Source organism: Poromitra crassiceps (assembly GCF_964638095.1).
Source record: "Poromitra crassiceps genome assembly, chromosome: 18".
Lineage (NCBI taxonomy): Eukaryota > Metazoa > Chordata > Actinopteri > Beryciformes > Melamphaidae > Poromitra > Poromitra crassiceps.
Genome location: NC_139636.1, coordinates 8565600 through 8589548, shown reverse-complemented (window position 1 = coordinate 8589548; position 23949 = coordinate 8565600). Strand labels below are relative to the sequence as shown.

The following is a 23949-nucleotide window of genomic DNA, read 5'->3' as shown; positions in this document are numbered from 1 at the left end:
TAGCTCCTCTGGTGCCAACATGCTAGATGATTCCACACAGAGCTACATGTAGCTCCTCTGGTGCCAACATGCTAGATGATTCCACACAGAGCTACAGTAGCTCCTCTGGTGCCAACATGCTAGATGATTCTAGCTCCTCTGGTGTCAACATGCTAGATGATTCTAGCTCCTCTGGTGCCAACATGCTAGATGATTCTAGCTCCTCTGGTGTCAACATGCTAGATGATTCCTCACAGAGCTAGTAGCTCCTCTGGTGCCAACATGCTAGATGATTCCTCACAGAGCTACATGTAGCTCCTCTGGTGCTAACATGCTAGATGATTCCTCACAGAGCTACATGTAGCTCCTCTGGTGCTAACATGCTAGATGATTCCTCACAGAGCTACATGTAGCTCCTCTGGTGCCAACATGCCCATAAGAAGGTCTGTCAGGACTTCCCTCTCTGCTTTGATAAACCCGGCAAAGCAAAGCAGCCCGTCACAAACACGGCTCAGGGGCCACTCACTGCTCTTAGCGTAGCAGCAGGGACCCAATAAAAGCGAAATGTCAGCCGCATTATACACAGCACGAAGGATGTGGGATGGATGGATCAATCACTCATTGTGTGCTTCCATAGCAAATTAACCTTTAAGTAAATACGTGCTGCTGATGCTTAAACACAGAGCTGCTATATGCACACAGCCATTAGCTTTTAGCGCGTCGTCGTGCCTTCAGGACTTGACACTGCTCCAAAGAGCCTCTCAGCTCACCAGACACTTCACATTCTCCAGGCGTTATACAGCTACACTGGCAGACCGTGTAGGACATTTAAGGAGTATTTTGCCCCCCCCCCCCACTGTCTAAAAACTGGGGGCATTTACAAATTAATTGAATTAGTGCGTAATGTTTAATGTAATTTAATAATAGCAAAATCCTGGGTAAATAGAATCACAGAGTAGACAATCTAGCTGCATTGTCCCCAGCTAACCCAGTTAGCTGGACCACTAGCTGGAGACAGAACATCAGAAGAAGAAGCAGACAGAACATCAGAAGAAGAAGCAGTGCCGTCGCTACTTACGTCCCCCGAGAGAACCGGAGCGAGTGTGAGAACACATTGGTGTGGTTTCTCTATGAAAAGGAGACGCACTGCAGGACATGAGTTAGGCTACTGAAGACAGACTGCCTTTATGATCACACACACACACACACACACACACACACACACACAACTACTATATCTCCAACCCAAGTCTAGTCTCTCGAGCCCCCAGTGTTCAAGTCACTATATCTCCAGTCCAAGTCTAGTCTCTCGAGCCCCCAGTGTTCAAGTCACTATATCTCCAGTCCAAGTCTAGTCTCGACTCGAGCTTCCAGTGTTCGAGTCCGAGCACAAGTCACCAAAAGGGTCCGAGTCGAGTGACCTGACCCATGACCTGAGTCCGAGTACGGAATTACTGAAGATTTACTGAGCGTGAAGAATCCACATGTAGACTGGAACACACGTCGTGCCCGCCCTTTAAATAAAGTCACGGTTTGAACATAAACACAAACAAAAAAGTCGTTATCAAGTCCTCGTCTCCTCCAACTTCCGAGTCGAATGCATGAGTGCTCGAGTCCAAGTCCGAGTCATCAGTGTTGAAGTCCACGTCAAATCACAAGTCCTGAAAATGAGTCCAGGACTCGGACTATTACCAGGTCTCAACTGTGGGCTGCCTGCCTGGGCAGAAGAAGACGTGGGCTGAGGAGCGTCTGTGTGTGTGTTTGAGCACTGAGCAGTCACTGCCAACTGTAATGACCTCTCCAACATCTGTCCAGAAGTCTGGAGCTCTGCTACGACTTGGAATAGTATGGAGTCAGTCACCTAATGGCTTGTAGGAAGGAAGCTGTTGGCTGAGAGACATTCGAGTGTGGAGGAGGAGGCCCGCCCAGCTGTTTTTCCAGCAACCTGGAAACACGGGGTCGTGACCCCCGCGCGGCGCTACAGCTGTGTGGATGCAGAGGGGTCGTGACGTGACCCCCGCGCGGCGCTACAGCTGCGTGGATGCAGAGGGGTCGTGACGTGACCCCTTCGCGGCGCTACAGCTGCGTGGATGCAGAGAACACAGCGCAGCGTGCAGAATCACCATCTACAGGTCCCATCTCCCTCATCCAGCTGCTGTGAGTGCAGGAGCGGCCCCAGGGCCCAATGATTAACGCCTCAGTCAAACGCTACACAAACCAGATGGTGGAGCGATGGAGAGAGAGAGAAGGCCAGAGTAGGTCTCTATCTCTCTCTCTCTCTCTCTCTCTCTCCTTCTCTCTCTTAAACAAGCTAGGAGCATGGATGAGAAGGCATGATGAACCTCTAACCATCACTCTCTTGAGCTAATCTTGAGCACAGCCAACCTCCTAACTTTCTTAACTTCCCCCAGTCGAGAGCTGCCCAGAAAACAATCTAACAAAACCCCTCCTTCAAAAACATCTAAACGGCAACACACAAACAGACGGGCACACAATCACAAAAAGGAGGCGTTTAATTTAAAACATCACCCTCTCTCTGTACGCCCGGCCCATAATAAACGCCGACTAAAACACAGAAGGCTACTCCAGGGCCCGCTGGGAAAATAAGAAATGTCAATCATCAAACCCCCCGAGCGCACGAAAACAGACTGCCAACAAATGGGAGGAATAATCAAGACAAAGCTTCCCTTCCATTCGTTTTAATTTCCTCTGATGTACTCTGGAACTTGGACAGGACGCCAGATACCCAAATTGGCCAAAACAAGTTCAGAGGCATGAAATTGTTTACCGTTAAATGTGGTGGAACAGCTATTCCATTAGCGGCGGTGGCTTCAATTTGCGTGCGTGGGTGTGTGGGTGTGTGTACGTGTGTGCGTGTGTGTGTGTGAGTGTGTGTGTGTGTGTGTGTGAGTGTGTGTGTGTGAGTGTGTGTGTGTGTGTGTGTGTGTGTGTGTGTGTGTGTGTGTGTGGGTGTGTGTACGTGTGTGCGTGGGTGTGTGGGTGTGTGTACGTGTGTGCGTGTGTGTGTGTGTGTGCGTGTGTGTGTGTGAGTGTGTAAGGCGTGCCTCTTTTCACAGGACACACACATGTAGGCCATTGGGAGTGTCAGGGAGCCATGGAGGCTGAGCCTATAAGCGTGCTGTACCAAACATCTCCGACAAAAACAATATGGTCTCTGCCTGAAACCAACGGCCATCAAAGCTCGTTTGCTCGCACACATCTTGACTTAAATCATCAGCTTGATCCTTTCACAGCTGAGGTGTCTCACATATCAAAGCTCCTCCTCAAATGGCTCTCAGCTTCGCTACATGAAAGAGTCGCTCTTATACTTTGTGTCGTTTCTCCAGTGACGGAGCTGCTGCACTTCAAAAGAGGGGCGAATCTCACTTTTTTAACCTCTCCGCGCGGGCGGGCCACTCGCAGGGAGACTTGATCATGTGGTGGCAGCAGTGACATTGATGATTTGACACTAAACGTCTTTAACAGACCTGCTCTCTCTCTCTACATCTGCTGCCCTGCTTCAGACACGCACTCACGCTGGGGGCTTCCCTGACTGGTGTGTGCGTGTGAGAGAGAGAGAATCAGACAGACAGAGAGAGAGAGAGAGAGAGAATCAGACAGACAAAGAGAGAGAGAGAGAGAATCAGACAGACAAAGAGAGAGAGAGAGAGAGAATCAGACAGACAGAGAGAGAGAGAGAGAGAGAGAGAATCAGACAGACAGAGAGAGAGAGAGAGAGAGAGAGAATCAGACAGACAGAGAGAGAGAGAGAGAATCAGACAGACAGAGAGAGAGAGAGAGAGAGAGAGAATCAGACAGACAGAGAGAGAATCAGACAGAGAGAGAGAGAGGGAGAGAGAATCAGACAGACAGAGAGAGAGAGAGAGAGAGAGAGAGAGAGAGAGAATCAGACAGACAGAGAGAGAGAGAGAGAATCAGACAGACAGAGAGAGAGAGAATCAGACAGAGAGAGAGAGGGAGAGAGAATCAGACAGACAGAGAGAGAGAGAGAGAGAGAGAATCAGACAGACAGAGAGAGAGAGAGAGAATCAGACAGACAGAGAGAGAGAGAGAGAATCAGACAGAGAGAGAGAGAGGGAGAATCAGACAGACAGAGAGAGAGAGAGAGAATCAGACAGACAGAGAGAGGGAGAGAGACTCAGACAGACAAAGAGAGAGAGAGAGAGAGAGAATCAGACAGAGAGAGAGAGAGAGAATCAGACAGAGAGAGAGAGAGAGAGAGAGAGAATCAGACAGACAGACAGAGAGAGAGAGAGAGAATCAGACAGAGAGAGAGAGAGAATCTTGTGTGTTGCAAACATCTGGCTATGTCCTTATCACCCTGGGAAAATGTCTGAGGACAGGCCTGTGTGTTGTCCCCTCTCCAGAAGACAGGCCTGTGTGTTGTCCCCTCTCCAGAGGACAGGCCTGTGTGTTGTCCCCTCTCCAGAGGACAGGCCTGTGTGTTGTCCCCTCTCCAGAGGACAGGCCTGTGTGTTGTCCCCTCTCCAGAGGACAGGCCTGTGTGTTGTCCCCTCTCCAGAGGACAGGCCTGTGTGTTGTCCCCTCTCCAGAGGGCCTGACTTCGTCTCGCTGGGACTCTAAAAGGCCCAATTATACTCTACGTTCAAGACGGAGACGGACAGAGCTTTCTGTCCATACTCTGCGTTATTTCGTGCGTTTTCTGTCCGTCGTCTGAAAACTTATACGGATACGCATGAAACGCAGCAGAACCACACACACACACACATTTTACTCTCTACTGCCCACTAGTGGATGTATTGCTTCACATGATACCAACGTGAAAGACGCATGGAAGTATGTAGGCAGTGACGATTACACCGTTTGAAACGGACGCATATATTTTCGTATGAAAATGGAGTATGAATTAGGTACTAACTTAAGGTACTAACTGACACACTGAAAACACTTGAAAGGACTTAGTGGCAACCAGATGCCGACCGATACGTCCCCTCACGTCACGTGTGTTAAATAATCGTGATCTCAATATTGATCAAAATAATCAAAAGGTGATATAGGCTGGTTGCTTGCCCTGTGCTCCTGCACCTTTGGTGAGAGTTGAGTTGGACCTGGGGCTGTTCTGCCTGCTACGCCACACGGGCCTGAATCAAGCTACGGGTGGGAGTTAAGTGAAACAAGCCTAAAGGAAGTCGTACTTGTTGGCTCGGCTGTTTTTCTCTCTCCAAATAGGAAGTGAGCACTGCTGCGTTAGCGAGAAGCGACTCCGTCACTGCCAAAAGCACTCAGCTCGGCTTGATATGAGAGATTAATGCTTGCCTTGTACAGTTATTCACAAACTGTTTCAAGTACAAGAGAGACGCCTCTCTGACCTACTGTACAGGAGGAGCTTTGATCAGGAACAACTTACCGCTTCATCCTAGAAGAAAAGCATGAAAATCAAAATGTGCATTTGGGATGAGCATCTATGAGCTCAGGACTAGAACTGCAACGACTAATCGATTAGCTGAAAATTAATCGACAACTATTTTGATAATCGATTAATCGTTATGAGTACAATTTTAAGAGAAAAGGTCAAAATGATCTGATTCCAGCTTCTAAAATGTGCATATTTTCTGGTTTCTTTACTGCTGTATGACGGTAAGTAAACTGATATTATCTTTGAGTTGTGGACAAAACAAGACATTTGAGGGTGTCGTCATCTTGAGCTTTGGGAAACACTGATCGTCATTTGCTACCATTTTATAGACCAAACAACTAATCGATTAATCGAGAAAATAATCATCAGATTAATTGATTATGAAAATAATCGTTAGTTGCAGCCCTACTCAGGACCCTACACACTGGCACGTGTTTTCCCCCGCTCGTTTTAACCTCTTTCTGTGTGCTACCTGTAGGCCTACAGACTGACTAAGCATGAATACCGTAAATTCCGGACTATAAGCCGCGGCTTTTTTCCCGTTTTTTGGCCTTTTTTGGCCCCTGCGGCTTATATAACGGTGCGGCTTATCTATGGATTTTTTCAAAAAAACAAAAACAAATCTCTCTTTTTTAGCACTCTTTCTAACTATAAATCCACTTCTGTTTTAATTTCCTCTCTTGCCCTCTTTTAACAACATAACATAACATAACATAACACAACACAGGTAAGCAGAAAGAAAAAGACGAAGCAATCACCGCCATGAATGAGGAAATGACTCACCTGCTGGAGGCTGGAGATACACGGCTTGGGCTAAACTTTTACTCCGTGAAACACTATCGATTAAGTCCGACATCGCTCAGAGGTTTGAGCAGCTTGAAAACAAGTTTGAAAACGTGCAGAAGTCCATCCACTCAATCACTAAATAAAATAAGGCAACCGTGAACAGAGTTTCTAATGCGGAAAAGCGCATCAGCGCACTGGAGGACAAAAACAACACAGTGAGTCCGAAAGTGGATAAAATGCAAAAACAAATCGAAACCCTGCACACGCAGGTTGATGACTTAATCAGCAGGAGTAAAAGAAATAACATTCGCCTGATAAATGTAAAAGAGGGAGCTGAGATTGGTGACATGGACGCTTTCGTGGCAAAATCCTGTGTTACATCCTGGACCTGAAGGAAGGCGAGAAACCACCAGAGGTGGACAGGGCACACCGGGCGCCTCGGCCACGTCCAGACCCCGGCCTGCCACCGAGGGCCATCTTCATCTGCCTACTCCGCTGGCCCGACCGTCAACTCATCCTCCAGGCTGCGGGGAAGAAGCCCCTCACCTGGGAGGGTACGCGCTTTTTCGTCCGGCAGGACCTCTCCGCGTTGGTGCAACAGAAACGCGCAACATACAACAGCATCATCGAAAAGGTTAAAGTCAATGGATATCGCTTTGGCGTACTGTACCCAGCGAGACTCGTCATAACCATTGATGGACAGCGGCGGAACAAGAGCTCAAAGTGAAACTGCCGAATATCTTTTGAGTTGGACTGGTCAATAGTAGCCTACTGTGAGTAACTAAAATAAAAAAATAAAAAACGGAATTCTCTCTTCTTTAGCACTCTTTCTAACTATAAATCCACTTCTGTTTTAATTTCCTCTCTTGCCCTCTTTTCACCACACCGCGGACACTGTGTGCACTGTAAAAAAAAAAAAAAAATACCATTAAAACACCCGCGGCTTATAGTCCGGTGCGGCTTATATAAGAAAGAAATAGTCAACTTTGAAGGTGCGGCTTATACACCGGTGCGCCTTATAGTCCGGAATTTACGGTACATCTTTCTGTGTGCTATCTGTAGGCCTACTGACTGACTATGCATGAATAAATCGTAGCCACCGCCGCCAAGATACCTCTTCCCCAGGATGACATTAATCTGCTTGACCTTATGACCTACACTAGCAAAATGAGGGTACTTACTAGGGGTGGGAATCGCTGAGTAGCTCACGATACGATATCGTCACGATACTTGGCCCTCGATAACGATATATCACGATACTGCGATACTGCGATATATTGGAAGACGATACATCACGATACCTGTGTAACAAGTGAAAAAAATACCTCTGAAGGCAAAAAATCATGTATTATGCATTTATTAGCAGAATTGACATGAACTCTCTGAGTTCACTCACTCACTCATACCATTTTCGATACCACGGAGGAAAAGTTACACATTAAGTCTTTTTATTATTACTATTAAAACAAGAAAACCTATATAACCTACCTACCTACCTATATAATTTCTAAAAGTAGATATTAATGATCAAACATTTCCATTCATGTAGCCTACAGTAGTTATGTTTTTGTTTCAACTACAAACATAAATAAAGTCAACTTGAAACTATGTTTCAACTACCACACACAGCATAATATTTTAGCCTGTTTATTAAAAAAAAAAAAAAAAAAAAAAAAAAAAAAAATAATAATAATAATAAACATATCGATACTTGGCGCCAGTGTATCGATAACGTATCGCGGGTGGAAATATCGCGATAACGTGGGTATCGATATTTTGTCCCACCCCTAGTACTTACTCAAATGCTCTTGACACGCAGGAGCAAGTGTCTTCTACTCTCTTCCAAGTGCTTCACAGAGACAGAAGCAACCTCAGATCAGCCTGAGAACATTAGCTTTGCCATGATACATCCATTTTCTCAGCAATTGTGTCACTTGTGCTACAACATACAATGCATTGATCTGAGTTTGAATGGCAAACATTAGGGCTGCCACTAAAACGATTATTTTCATAATCGATTAATCTGTCGATTATTTTCTCGATTAATCGATTAGTTGTTTGGTCTATAAAATGTCAGAAAATGGTAGCAAATGACGATCAGTGTTTCCCAAAGTCCAAGATGACGCCCTCAAGTGTCTTGTCCACAACTCAAAGATAATATCAGTTTACTGTCATACAGGAGTAAAGAAAACAGAAAATATTCACATTTAAGAAGCTGGAATCAGAGAATTTAGTTGAAAATTGTACTCAAAACGATTAATCGATTATCAAAATAGTTGTCGATTAATTTTCTGTCGATCGACTAATCGATTAATCGTGGCAGCAGCTCTAGCAAACATACAGAGCGGCATGTTAGGATGAAAGAGAAGAACAGCTGAGCGGGTGCCATGGGTGCACCCACACACTTTGGCATGGAGCGATGTCATCATCATGTCATACTGAAGAGAAGCTATGTTGATGTCTCAAGTCAGGCTGGAGAGAGGAACACAGATAGCCTGGAGGAGACGCCTGGATGGATTATGATTTCAATCTCTCTCGCCAATTAACGTTAGGCCTGATCGCAGAAGTCAGGTCCCAAGAGCTCTCATCCCCCCTGACAGAAACTCAGCCATGCACACACGATACTATGAGAAGACTGAATATGTGTGTCTCACGTCCTGGACCTGTGATCTCTTTGTTCTAACTTCTAACACAGATAACAAGAGATATTTCACAAACGATGAATTAAATTAGCGTCAAACAAAAAAACGTTCTTCTAGCTCATGAACTCAGTGTGGTTTCAGTCATATCCCCTCTTCAAATCAAAACCCTCCTCCAACGTCCGAGTCAAATAAAAGCAACAACTGTGAGAAGAAAGCTATCGAAGCTGACTGACAACGATGTCACAGAGGTGACATTCCTAGGTGATGGTGGGGAGTGGCTGTCATTTTGTTCGTCTCAGCGTGGCCCATTAGGAGGAGAGGCTGTTAGCAGGCCTTTCTGTCTGGCCCAGCTGGGCTGAGGAGCACTATTACAGGGGAAGCTGTTTGGACTTTGACCCTGAGGCCTGGAGAGAGCTGGGAAACACTCTGGTGCTCCTCAGCTTCCCATCACTGAGGCGAGCAACATCAAGCAACATCAAGGAGCTCCAGCAAAGCAGACAGAGTCCTTCATATGCAGCCTTTCCCACTGCTGCCAGTGACGAAGGGCTAATGTACACCGCCTCCAGAACAGATGTGGTCCGACTGCGAACAGACCCACACTCACTCATGTAATCTGTCAGACGCATGCGGGATCCGACCAAAATAGAACAGTCTTTAGTCTTTATTTATTTATTTTTATTATAACAGGTGCGTAATTTCTCCATACCGCATGCATCGCCCATCAATTAACATGGGCGAGAGTCGATCGGGCAGTTTTGCCGGATCCGCAACGCAACCGTAACGCATCTGGTGTACATAGAGAGGCAAAGTGGAACGTCACTTCCTGCTTCAGCACTGTACCAGAGATTTTCATCCGCCATTTATTTTCCCATAGACATTTCGTAAAATGCTTAAAAAAATTGTTTTACTTGTTCAAACCAAACGGTTCAGATTAATTCAGAAACAGGAGAGATCGCATAACATTTCACTCGGACCAAAACTTTTAAAAAATTGCGGATTTAAAGAAAATATTTTTTCGACGTTTTTTGTTTTGGTCCGAGCGAAATGTTCTATGGTCTCTCCCGATTCTAAATATATCTGAACCGTTTGGTTTGATGAAGTAAAACTATTTTTTAATACGTCGCATTTTACAAAATGTCTATGGGAAACTAAATGCGGATGAAAATCTCTGGCACAGTGCTGAAGCAGGAAGTGACTGATCCTATCAGGTGGTTTCCACAAGCAGCAGTGTTTTCCCAGTCAGAGAGCAGCAGGTGTGCTGCTGCTAGACGCTTTTTATGGCTGCTAGTGGTCCTCTAGGGAGACATGAAGAGAGAGTGTGGCAAAACAACAATCCAACCAACACTTTAACCCCAACAACTTTCTTCTCGACATGACCAGCACCACCCCGGCCTGTCACATGACCAGCAGCAGCACCACCCCCTCCTGTCACATGACCAGCAGCAGCACCACCCCCTCCTCCTGTCACAACCGATGAGCTCATCATTTTTCCAACACTGCTTGAGGGACACATTGACTTCAGCAGGACATGTACAAAAACCCCTATAGCGCTTTGAATGTTTGCCTAAATATAATATATAACGATAAAAACAAAAGGGCGATGTGAGAAATGAGCACCTGCTAAATAGGAGCTCACACAGAGACAAAGGGAAATAGGCACAGCCAGCGTGGACTCTGTCAATATAAAAGCCAGCAGCTCAGGTTACGTGAAACCCAAGGCAATTGTTCAGATTTAAGTGCAGGCAAGATTTCACCCATTTTCCTGCAGACAGAAAATCAAAGAGAGTAAAAAGCATCGCATTTTATTTGACAACACGTAAAAATGGAGGCACAGGAATAACTCGGATAAAAATGTCCACTCCAGTGACATCAACTATTTAATGAGTCGCTATATTATAGCATAGCTATAACAGCTAGTTCTGGTTATGAAAACCTCAAACTAAACCTAAACCTTTATTACTAGACCTTTATTTGGGTCAAATTTTAATTTAAAAAAGTCCCCCGAGTTTAAAATCATGGTTGGTGACGTAGTTGTTAACACCAAGGAGGAGATTACGTACCTTGGCTGCATTTTAGATAACAAACTTTCAGGAGAAAGCATGGCCTCAAAAGTGATTTCCAAAGTTAGTCAAAGAACCAAATTCCTAGCCAGAATTTCTTCTTTCATTGACAAGAGCGCCCTTGAAACCTTGGCAAATGCTCTGACTCAATGTCACTTTGACTATGCTTGCTCCTCCTGGTTCACGGGAATCACCATCAAACTCAAAAACAGGCTTCAGACCTCCCAGAATAAATTAATTCGGGTTATTCTGAAGCTTCATCCCAGAGTCCATCTCCTCCCCTCCCACTTCCATAGCCTCAGGTGGCTCAGAGTGGAGGAGAGGGTTTCCCAAATCAAATTGTGCATGGTTTTTAGGATTTTTAAACGGGAGGCTCCTCGTTACCTCGCTGACTACTTTTGTAAAGTCAGTGAGGTACATGGCTACTCCACAAGAGGAAGCACCTCTAACATTGTTCCCCCTAAATTTAAAACCCTAAAGGGTAAATGCACCTTTTCCTACTCAGCAGCTATTTTATGGAACAAACTCCCTGAGAGTATTAAGACACTTAACTCCAGGTTCTCTTTTAAGCTTGCCTTGAAAAAATGGCTGGTTGGCTCCCAAATGTGGTCCTAAACCTTTTATTTTCCTTTTCTTATGTCCCCTGAATAGGCGGGGTTTTTAAATCCCTAGGTAGGTTCCTGTTTTTAGTATATGAGCTGGTCTCTATCTTATTATTTATTGATTGATGCATTTTTATTAGGTATCTAATTAACCATTCACTTAAGGTTTTAGAATTTTTGATTTGAGTGTTAAATGTTATCATCTGTTTGTGTATGTTTTTGTCCTGCGCACACACGCGCTCATACCTGCATACAGATTCACTCGTCTTGTCCCACACACAAGGACCACAATGGAAGCAAGCCCTCGGGCTTTATTGTGTTTTATTCCTTTTGAGCAATATGTTGATGTTGTGTTTGTCTTGTACATTCCTGCTATTTATTGTTTCAATAAAGTTATCAATCAATCAATCAATCAATCAATCAAACCTAAACCTAAACCTAAACCGGGGCATAAGTGTAAAAGTCTGCAAGCAATGTTAATACTAGAGCCCGACCGATATATCGGTCCGCCGATATTATCGGCCGATAAGCAATATATCGGTATCGGCCGATATGTTGGCCGATACTGCAGATATGTTTTAATTTTTAAGTTATAGACAGCATGTTGTGTAAATTAGATTTTTTTCTTAACTCATATTTGTTCTATTTGTGTTTTTGTATTTCTAGTTATTTATAATTATTAAATTCCCAGTGAAGTTTACCGTTTCATTGCACTGATGTCATTTTGGACAATACATTTGATTGATAAACTGTAAAATATCCTGCCTACATTACACATATCTCAGGTCATGTCAAGTCATATCTTTGTCAAGTGTTTGATATTTGAGGGATCATTGCAAAAGAAAGTGTAATATAATGTATATATATATATATTTTTTTTTTTTCATTCTCAAATACACTGCTACCGCATGCGCTAGGACGTGTCATCAGTGATGTTATCTGGGGTCGTTAGGTGTTTCGGGTCTGTCAACATCATACACCCTCGCCCAGTAGACCCAGCCGAGGCCAATTAAGACCCCGACTCACGTCCCAGAAGCCGCTACGGATCAGCCTTACTACTCTATCTGCAACGTTGCCCGCGGGAGGGGTAAAAAGAACCCAATCCGCTGCAATAGAGCTAGTGCTACGCCGCAGTATTGGCCCTTCGGTGCATGGAGGATCTAGGCTCTGTGGGTTTCTCCCGGCCGTGCTCCTCCTTCGTCTCACCAGACCCCCCTTATGTCAAAGGCAATCCAGAGGCAGAAAGGATACCTCAAGGACGCCCCAAGAGGGCCTGTGCGCTGCACGTCATTTACCTGCGTCGAGCACCTTGCTCTAGCCTGGAGGACCCCAGGCCGCGCCGATCTTGCGCAGATTTTCAGGAGGCTAATCCGTAGCGTTTGTGGATTTCTCCCTCACGAGAGAGCCAAGATGGGGTGCTAATCCCATCCCGTACCGGGTTGCCGTCTCTCCGGCCGTCAACTGTCTCTCCAGCTCGTCACCAAACTATACTTGGTTGTCACCTAGTCTTTCCTAAGTGTCACCGGCCAGAGGCAAGCCAGGATTCTACATTCTCAAATACACTGCTACCGCATGCGCTAGGACGTGTCATCAGTGATGTTATCTGGGGTCGTTAGGTGTTTCGGGTCTGTCAACATCATACACCCTCGCCCAGTAGACCCAGCCGAGGCCAATTAAGACCCCGACTCACGTCCCAGAAGCCGCTACGGATCAGCCTTACTACTCTATCTGCAACGTTGCCCGCGGGAGGGGTAAAAAGAACCCAATCCGCTGCAATAGAGCTAGTGCTACGCCGCAGTATTGGCCCTTCGGTGCATGGAGGATCTAGGCTCTGTGGGTTTCTCCCGGCCGTGCTCCTCCTTCGTCTCACCAGACCCCCCTTATGTCAAAGGCAATCCAGAGGCAGAAAGGATACCTCAAGGACGCCCCAAGAGGGCCTGTGCGCTGCACGTCATTTACCTGCGTCGAGCACCTTGCTCTAGCCTGGAGGACCCCAGGCCGCGCCGATCTTGCGCAGATTTTCAGGAGGCTAATCCGTAGCGTTTGTGGATTTCTCCCTCACGAGAGAGCCAAGATGGGGTGCTAATCCCATCCCGTACCGGGTTGCCGTCTCTCCGGCCGTCAACTGTCTCTCCAGCTCGTCACCAAACTATACTTGGTTGTCACCTAGTCTTTCCTAAGTGTCACCGGCCAGAGGCAAGCCAGGATTCTACATTCTCAAATACACTGCTACCGCATGCGCTAGGACGTGTCATCAGTGATGTTATCTGGGGTCGTTAGGTGTTTCGGGTCTGTCAACATCATACACCCTCGCCCAGTAGACCCAGCCGAGGCCAATTAAGACCCCGACTCACGTCCCAGAAGCCGCTACGGATCAGCCTTACTACTCTATCTGCAACGTTGCCCGCGGGAGGGGGTATATATATATTATAAGAATATCGGCCGATATATCGATATCGGAATTTTTTTACTCCCTAATATCGGTATCGGCATCAGCCTCAAAAATCCAGTATCGGTCGGCTCTAGTGAATACGTGATTGTCAAGAGGGATAAAGTAGTGCTGCTGTCCCACGTTTGGCCTGTCTGTCCCGTCCCCTGCGTCTCTCCGAGGCAAGAGACAAGCATTGTATAGAGATCACATAGCTGTGATTGTTGGTGGCTACACACGATACGGGTGCAGCCGCAGCAGACAAAGCTTTGGAGAGGACACAGAGCTTAAGAGAGAGAAAGGCGTCAGAAACACAGCGGTCGCTGCGAGCTTTCCCGAGAGCTCAGCTAGCTAAACCCACACATCAGCCCCTTAACCCACCACCTGCCGGGAAAAGCCAGCTCAGGAGCCGAGTGTAAGTCACATCGATCCAGGTACATCATGGAAAACAGCACATCACAGTCAACAGAGAGTCGTCCCAGCTGAAGATAAACAGCCTACGACAGATTAAAAGTCTAGCCTGCCTAAGTAGCTCGGTGTCCTCGGCGGTGGGCGACGATGACCCTGTGGGCAACTAGACTGGAGGGAAGGGAAGTGGTAGGAGAACAGCCAGCTGGTCTAGGCAGAGCATCCGGGCTGAGGAGGGAGAGGTTCTCCCCCGATGGAGCAGATGAGCTGCACAGAGAGCAGCAAAGAACCCCTCCTGGGGCCAGATCTGCCAAAGCACAGCAGCTCTGGGGTCAGCCTGCCTGACCCCTAGTCACTGATCTGCAGACGTACTTGTGGATGAAATAGCACACCCCTGGGATCTCTACTACTACAAGCTCACTCGTATGTCTCTCGCTCTCTGATACACTGTGCAGTGTGCAATCAATGCCAGCATAGAAGGAAGGCCATATAGACACGATTTGATTTGTGTGTCATTCAATAAAGGATAACGCCGATTCTAGGGATGCACGACATGTCGGCAATCATGATATCGGTATCGGCCGATGTTAGTCATTTTTTATATATCCGCTAGGGAGGATCAGCGTTTCCGCCAGAGAAAAACGTGTCCGGACAACGTATCCGGCATGATTTCATTTTCCCCGGACAATTGGAATAAATTCCCGTCAAATATTAGATCTGTGTTTATTGAGCTTAAAAAACAATTGATAGCAGGCTATAGCCTCTATCATCTGGACCTGAAATGCAAGCCTCAGGGTTAATTAATTTCTCCGTGAAGCGCAGCATCGACTTTGATAGACGCTGCTCTGAATAGTAAAGTGCTCAGGTAACTAACAATAATGTATCCTTACCTTTTCCTCCACTTTAATAAAGTGAAGCAAATATTCCCAGCTGAGCTTGTGAAGTTTAATTAGCCTGTTGTCCGTATGGAAAGAGAGTTAGATCACGGCCTGCTTTTAATAACATTCTCGTCGGCATTGACGAAATAACTAGACCCGCTTGGTTTCAGAAAATAAGATACTGTAAGACTACTTAAGGTTTGATTCACGTTTCATCTCTCTCTCTCTCTTTCTATGCATGCTGATATGCAGCCGCAGTACAGCCAGACGACTCCAGTGCTCAATGCAAAAGTTTAAAAGCACTTAAGTTTCAAGGTCACCTGTTTCTTCATGAAACGAGTGCAAAACAACTTCTCAAAATCATGCTAAACTCCACATTGATTGACTCAAGGCTTGCAAAATATATTGCAAAATATAACCTGCTCCGTGCGTCAGCGAACAGGCCGAGCGATGTGTCGCTTGTTTGAAAAATCGCTCGCCTTGGCTCTATTCTTGCAAAGGTTTGCGACTTCTCCCTCAACTCCGCCTTCAACCTACTAGGGGTGGTTTCGAATGCAATGGGTCACGCTGCTTCCCAGTATTGGATATCTCTCATAGTATCTGGACAGTTTTTTTGCGCTCCATCCGCCAGAGTTTGCTCGCTCGCTTAGCAAGATGTGTAAGGCATCATTTCTTACCGTCAACAAAGCAAAAATAACAAAATTAGCAGTGAAATTGTTTTGCTAACAAGTCTCATCCATCTAGCGAGCCGATGCCCATTAAAGCCATGTCTCAGTAGAGCTGTGCAATAAAATTGATACGGCATTGCAATATATCGCAATATTTCCCCCTGTATATTTCCACTGTATCGATATTTCTGAAAAAATATTGTGGTATATCGTCATATCGATTTCTTTGCACAGCCGTGCGTTCAGTGAGACAATAATAATACTTTTTTTTCACCGAATGTAACGCACTCAACAGTAGTTTTGACTCAATTTGTCCACTAAATGATCAATATAAAGTGACGCACACATTATTACACTACCTGGGTGGTACACAGGGAGTTGTATTTTCAGCTGTATTTTTTAATTTTCAGTAAATGATGTACAGTATCGCAATATCTATTAGGGGTGGGGGAAAAAATCGATTCACCTAAGTATCGCGATTTTTAATGTCACGATTTTTTGGATCGATCTTTTATTCCAGAATCGATAATCGCAAATTAAAAAAAAAAAAAAAAAAAAAAAAAAAAATTTTTTTTTTTTTTTTTTTTTTGGGTGCTTGCAGTCAGGCCACTCACTGAACAGCAGGCCAGGCGCCGCCTACTGGTTTACTAGTGGTTTTATTACTTTATTAGTTAGTCTGAAGTAATAATTACACTTCAGGGTTAAAGTGGGTGCATCTCATTGTAAAATTGGACCCAAATCTGGCTTCAAACGGCCCAAATTTCACGCGCGTTGGCCCATATCGGCCTGGCCTGCTTGGTATCTAATGCCCGGCCTGAATTATGATCCCAGTCCGCCCCTGTTTTTAACTATATCGCCCAGCCCTACTCATGATATATAATATACAGTCTCTAGTGTATGATTCAACTTTTCCCATGTTCTAATCTAGTGTAAAAAAGCAAACAAACTGAAAAAATAAAAGAAAAAAATAAACAAAAATCGCAATAAATCGTAATATCGAATCGCAATAATCGTAGAATCGCAATAATCGTGAATCGCAATATATATCGAATCGGCACCAAAGTATCGTGATAGTATCGAATCGGGAGATAAGTGAATCGGCACAGCCCTACTATCTATATTGTATCGCAATGCATGGTGTGATACAATCGTATCATGACCCGCCATGTATCGTGATGCGTATCGTATCATGAGGCTGTTGCTGCCAATACCCAGCCCTACAGTATGTCTCAGTAGTAGGGATGTTCATCAATTATCGAAAATCGATAATTGATCGTTAAGGATTGGAATCGATCCTGTGGCATTTGGATCGATTTTTTAATTATAAAAAAAAAAAAAAAAAAAAAAAAATTGGACTAGGTTTGGGTGGAATTCGTTCCTCCTCGCCCCACTCCATTGCACAGCCGACTAACGTGAGGTGGAGCTTCATATAGTCTCTAGTTTTCTGGCTGGGCACGGGCCTTTGTGCCAACAAAACTGTTTTAAACATGGGAAATTCACACCGGCATGCGCCGGGGACAGCAGTGTTGGAGAGGAGACACATTGAAATAAAGAGTTCATTGAGGAGAACACGTTGTCTTTCATATTTTCTGCCATAGGCATTCATTTTGTAAAAAAAAAAAAAAAAAAAAAAAAATCTAAGTATTAATATGATCGATAATCGATAATTGATCGTTAATTTTCACCGATTATCGATTTTGGAAAATTTTCAAAATGAACATCCCTACTCAGTAGTCCCTTTTTTTATATTAAAAACACATCACAGTCAGAGCCATGCTGCTGCTCTGACAGCATATTCTCTCATTGCGATGCACCAGTCAGCCGACGTTTTCCTCAAACAACCGAATAAGCCGACTGTAAACAACACGGTCCCCCCGGTGTAATGAAGTATTTGTTCCCGTTTGAATTTGATGTGGTCATAACTACAATAGCCTGACTTTTGTGCTAACAGTTAGCTAACAGTTAGGGACTTATACAATTCAAAGCGTGTGTGTGAGCTGTAGCTTACAACTCGGAGCCAATGACTTCTGGTTTGAATGCTAAAGACAAGAGGGAATGTGGGAAGTCAGAAAGGAGTCGAGCAAAAACACATTGTTGTTGATTTGGTTATTTTCACCATAGGATTTATTTTGTTGACAGTAAGAAATGTCATTAAAAACACCAGCTGTATCCTTTAAGGCAAAAACTGGTATTTTCAAGAGTGTTGTTGTCAATTAACTAAATGGTCATAACAACATAAAGCGCTAATAATAACCTAAGATCTAACAATCTGTGTGGTGAGAGGAGAGGAGAGGAGAGGAGAGGAGAGGAGAGGAGAGGAGAGGAGAGGAGAGGAGAGGGGAGGAGAGGAGAGGAGAGGAGAGACTAAGGCCAACAGGAGTAAGACGAGGAGTCTATTTTCTCGGCTAGAATGAATAACACACTTGAGTGGTCCATGGAGAGGGGAAAGAGGTCTTTGTATAATGGCGGGGTCATGGTCATGGTAACAATAAAAGTCCCTCTGTCATGGCGGGCTGGAGCTCTTTAACCTTCTGATCCTCTTCCCTCTTCATGTGGTTTTGAGTCTCTGGTAAAAAACCAAAAGGACCAGATGCACAAAAAAGAACCCGTCGTCCCGGAGCATGGAAACTTTGAGGTTTGATTGCACATTGCTGTTTCCTGTTTAAGATGACAACTATTAAAAATAAAACCAATGTAGACTGTTAAATGATTTAAATGTAGTTAGTCTAGTATTCACCATGACCAAGATCACTCCCCAACAATATGAAAATATTTGTCAAATGATTCCAGAAAAAGAATGCTGGTTTGATCAGGAAAATGAGCCAATTATCGCTGAGTGAAATTGTAACATTGTAACGTTGTATCTCACATCAAAGATACAGAATGATGTTCTTTACTTGTTTTAAAACGAATGGGATTGCATGCCTCAGTACTTAGACTGGATGGTTGATATATTACAGTCAGTAAAGGCAGTACTAAACATGAACACATTAATCCAAGCTTTTGGATTGTGCCAGTCTCTCCTCCACTGGCGCCATAAACAGTTGCTACATTATAGGGATGAGCGTTTGGTCTAGAACGGGGAAATTGTTTGCAAAGATTATAAAAGAGTGGGAACTCAATCAGTGAGATGGGAAGCCAAACAATAGCCATCTAAAGTGGATTTGTGACCAGAAGACTGTCGTTCCAAATCTCTGGACCAATCTCACCAAAAACTGGTGGTACTGTGTGAAGCTCCAATTAAGGTGCGGTTGTGTGTGTGCAACCCTGCAACTGTGTTCTTCTTAGGGTGCTTCTTTCTCACTGGGGGACCCGGGACCGTTTCCGAGCACACTTGTCCCCAAGTTGACCCCAGGTCCGGTTCGTTTGAGGAGTGTGAACGTTGCGTTTGTTCCGTACACGGGACAGCGAACCGTGACAGGGTTCCACTTGAAAAGGTGGTCTGGGGAACGCTTGGACGTGCCCGGGGGGCGGGACACTTGTAAACGCCAAATGTAAACACCATCCATATACCGAAACCACGTACACTGGATGGATACACTCCAGGCGTAGCTGATGACGCAAGTGTGTACTCTGCAAGTGTTCCGTTCCGTTCCCGAGCACGGAAGAAATGTTGTAATGTGAAAGCTGACCAGCGGGGGACAATCATACTCGGGCACACGGAACGAAAGCAGTGAGAAAGTACCCTTAAGTGACTGGAACCTAATTAGAGCTCAAGTACAATAAAATCACAAATAAACAATAACGGTGCTCTTCGTTTGAGAAGGAAGCCAAAAACATGCTAATTGGCTAATTGTTCATGGGTGCCAGAGTGCATCAGCATACATGACATTCAAAAAAATTCAAGTTTGCAAAACCAGTGGTATACAACTGTCAGAACTCTCTCTGCTGCAGTATGACATGTTGAGTCAGGCAAGACCCAGGACAAACTTAATGCAGTTTGTCTGGTAGGCGCCACACAAACAACAACAACCACATCATCACTACACAGCCAACATGAAATAAGATGCTGTCCTTGATTTAAGGGATTTCAATGCCCTGATTTGGGGCCCCAAAGACTCCCATTTAATTAACTAATTGGTACAGTATTGTGTTGATGTGTGCGAGACCCTCCAGAGAATGAACCATGCAGCTTCACCTAGTATGGTTCCTCTGAGTGCATAAACTATCTTTACAGCACATGGAAATAGCATGGATTGCCTACAGTGTTATCAGTCCTTATCCCACTGACTGGCCGTTGCAAGAGTTTTGAATAACTTTCAAAATAGGCTGTAGTGTAGTGGAACGTCTCCTCCCCGATCCTCCATGTGTGTCAAAACAGCAGAGTCGAATGCAACACAGCGCCAAAATGTTTACAGACACAGTGCTTCTGGCGTGGACAGAAAAGGCCAGCTATATCGGTCTGTGTAAGCCTGTAACGTTATTGCCACCATGGCACTTGGCACCGCATCAGTTTTACAGGGAGCCTGGTAGGACAGCAGCAGTCGACGGACTGGAAAAAACTTCCCGTAAAGCAGCAAGCAGCGGCATGCTGGAGCCTGGTTAGCGTCCACTCAAACACACACACACCATACACACAACATACGCTTCCATTTTCACCTGGACAAAAATCACAGTTTCTGACTTGTCTTGGCGTAGTTTTGATGCGGCCAAATACTACCTACCCTGGCGAATACACAGCGACGTTGTGGTCAACATTCAAACCCCGTTGTGTGCGCTTTCGACGCGGTCGATCGTTGCAAGGCACGCACTCACTCGGTCAATGAATAAGTTTTAAACCCGCACAACGCCACACAAAATGTGCCGCCGCGTTGGCTCGTGACTCATAAAGATGGTGGAAACAAATGTGACGAAGTGAGAATAATATGATCCCAAAGGCAGATTCGCCGAGGGGAAAGTTTACCTTATTTGAGGCTCCCGAAATTCCATGCAACAACTTGCTCACCCACTCGATGGACCGATGTTGCCCAACTTGTCGGGAAGACTACCCAGCTGTGACGGCCAGTGTGTGAAGTCAACCAGAATAAAGACGACTTCCCGTCACACCTTTCAAAATAAACCCCTTGGCGTCAAACCTGTTGCAAGCTTTAATAATACAGACATGCCAAAAATAATACATTTGAAAGAGAAATCCTAGTGAATCAAAATACAATGTTTGTTGTTGTTTTTACACGTCATTTATTTACGTCATAAATTTTTACAAGTGTTAAGATGGTGTTAAGTGACACATTACAGTTTTACTTCGAAGGGAATGTGTAACATCCTGTTTTGCGTTGTCTATCTCTGCGTGGCTTGACGCAGACTCTGTGACGCGAGTGAAGAGAAGAGGAACGGATGATGGAGGTCTACCATTGGTGTGTCTATGTCTTTTTATGGTGTTCTTTTAATCTCCATAGTCTCACTATTTTCAAATATAGGGCTCTTTGCTGTGATGTATAGCATCCTTCAAAAATATCACTTGAGTTATTTTCCCTGGGTGGCTGTTCCACTTGGAGTATAATATAGGTTTTATGCATATGTGAGCAACCTGAATAGCTTCTCTCTTATGAATATAGCCTACTAGAGATTCAAAATAATTAGCAGTCAGAGAGTTTTGCAGTGTGCTGCTGCTACCACGACATGGTGTGTGGTTAGGTCAGAGAGTTAGGAGTAAACTGAGACACCATTGTGTTATAATGACATTTTGATTATAGAGTAGGCTACTACTATAATCATAGTTTGACACAGAAAAAGAATTCATACCACGCTCATTTGGTTATCAAATTACAAGGAGATGACAGCATCTGACAAGCCCTCAAATTGTGTGATGCATTTCCCCTCGCTTTTTCCAAACATTTCTGTCATGAAGGATGTTTATGTGCAGATAGATGCAAACTACTAAAAGCAAAGTCAGGAGACACAGACACAGACAGACAGACACACACACGGTTTTCCCTTCAAAACCTAATTTGCAATAATCAATCATTTAACTTGTGCAAATATTCACATTTATAATCATCCCATTAGAACCAGGGAACTTGTGGATATTATCCAGGATATTAACTATACACCTTATCCTACTAGATCTCTGAATTCTTTTTTACAAATGTATTTTCCTTTTTTCAACAACATAGCCTACAGTTCCAACGACATACAACCAGAGATTCCAGAATGCAAAAGTTTGAATGTTGTTCATTTCGCAACCCTCCACCCCCACTCCACGTACATAAACATACAACAAATTAAAGTAAATAAATAAATAAATACATACAAGATAATAATGTTAGTCACAGTTGTCTTGTCTTGACATTGTAATTAGGTTTGAATACAAATCCGTTATGGAAGAGTACACTGTTTTACCGTTTTCCTGTCAGAAACGGTTGCCATATCTTATTGAACTTACCTGTAGAGCCACCTAAAGTACACTTTATTTTCTCCATATGTAAAAACCCCATAAGTTCTCCAGCCCACTGGAAATGTGTGGGAGATGCTCCTCCTTCCATTTATTAATAAGTATTAGTCACCTAGCAATTAAGGAAGCGAATGCAATAGCATTTGAGTAATGACTGGAAATGAGAGATCTCACGAATTTGATCAGAGGAACACGTTGTCTTTCTGCCAAGTAGATAGCACTTTCATCTCATGTGCACAGGATTGAGTCAGTTTGCTACTTTGCATAAGGCTTAATTTGGTCCACTGGGTATAAGTACAAGCATCATCAGTTATCCCATGGATGATCACACACCAATCAACAATCTATATTATTGCCATTAACAACAGTCCCACAGATGATCAATTGTATTACAAGTCTCTTATCTTCAAGTTCAATGTGACAATTGATTATTGAATATGGGAGCTATATCTATGCCAGTTGAATAGAAAACTATGAATAGATTTTAATAAGCAACACGATATCCCTTTCCGTTTCAGAATGCTGTACATTTTTCAATAGGCTCGGCATCATATTCTGGCATCCTGATTAGTTTGCTTTTGTAACCATAATTACTGTAATTATTCATGCTGTTTTTTTCTCTCCAGCCAAGCCATATTTCATCATCCTATTTTCTTCATTTTCAAATGATCCCTTGAGATCATATAACCAGCTTGTTCATTCACTGTTGGCCCCCTTGAGGCCAATCCCCGTACTTGTAATTCCCACGCAAGCTAAATGAGGTGAGGCACATTCCATTTAAATCAATCTCCACTGAATAGTGTTTTTCTTCTGCCTTGTGATGGGAAAACTGTTCACACATCCAACAGTATAGGATGGCAAAGTCATCCAACAGTATAGGATGTCATCCAACAGTATAGGATGGCAAAGGTCCCCTCTTGCACCAATCCAGTTTTGTGTGTGTAAGGCCATGTTCAGACTAGGAGGCCAAATCTGATTTGTGAACTTTAATGACCTATTAATGATTCTATCCAGATTGGTTTTATGAGTCTGGACGCTCCAAGTCTGATTTGTGTCACTTGTCCCAAACCACATATGGAGGTCTGGACACACAGATCCGACTTGAACATTTGCCCAAATCAGATTTGTGGCATTGCGGACACTCTCCCAAATCAGATTTGTGGCATTGCGGACACTCTCCCAAATCAGATTTGGGAAACCAATCAAGATAATGATGATTAATGACTTTAGCAGCAAATCAGATTTGCCTATAGTGTGAACATGGCCTAAGAGTGAGGGGGAGACAGCGAGATAGTATCACTCCTGAAGACGTCACAAGACACACATGACAAAACAACCTTCTAATACATTGTTGTGACATTTTCCATCTTGCTACCAAGCTGCCCCGGGGCAACCCAACACCCCGGTCCAGCAGGACTAATGCAAAAGAATGCCAAACATTCAGCAGGACATTTTTCTTACAGTTTTGTAGGCTTCTTCTCACCACTGCAGCATGGCATTAACAGAGTTCCAGGTTTGAACATGATACTCAAGATGATCATCAAGAGCTTATCAAGTCATTCCGATAACTCTCAAAGCGTTGGCCATCTTTTTTTTTTTTTTACAGTATCTCGAAAGAAGAGAAGGCAACTCGTTTTGATTGGTCCACTCGGTCCTCTTTTTTAATCATCTTAATACCATCACTGAGCATCACTGCAGCAAACTTTCTG

General features: G+C 44.3%; 1 protein-coding gene across 1 annotated transcript in view; it reads right to left on the bottom strand.

The window, feature by feature from the left end:
- Positions 1–20810, bottom strand: part of LOC310793207 (solute carrier family 45 member 3) — a 76417-nt gene extending 55607 nt beyond the window's left edge. Inside the window, exon 1 of the mRNA XM_083654966.1 lies at positions 20753–20810. The gene's annotated coding sequence lies outside the window, so the exon portion shown is untranslated. The remainder of the gene's footprint in view (positions 1–20752) is intronic.
- Positions 20811–23949: the final 3139 nt, after the last annotated feature.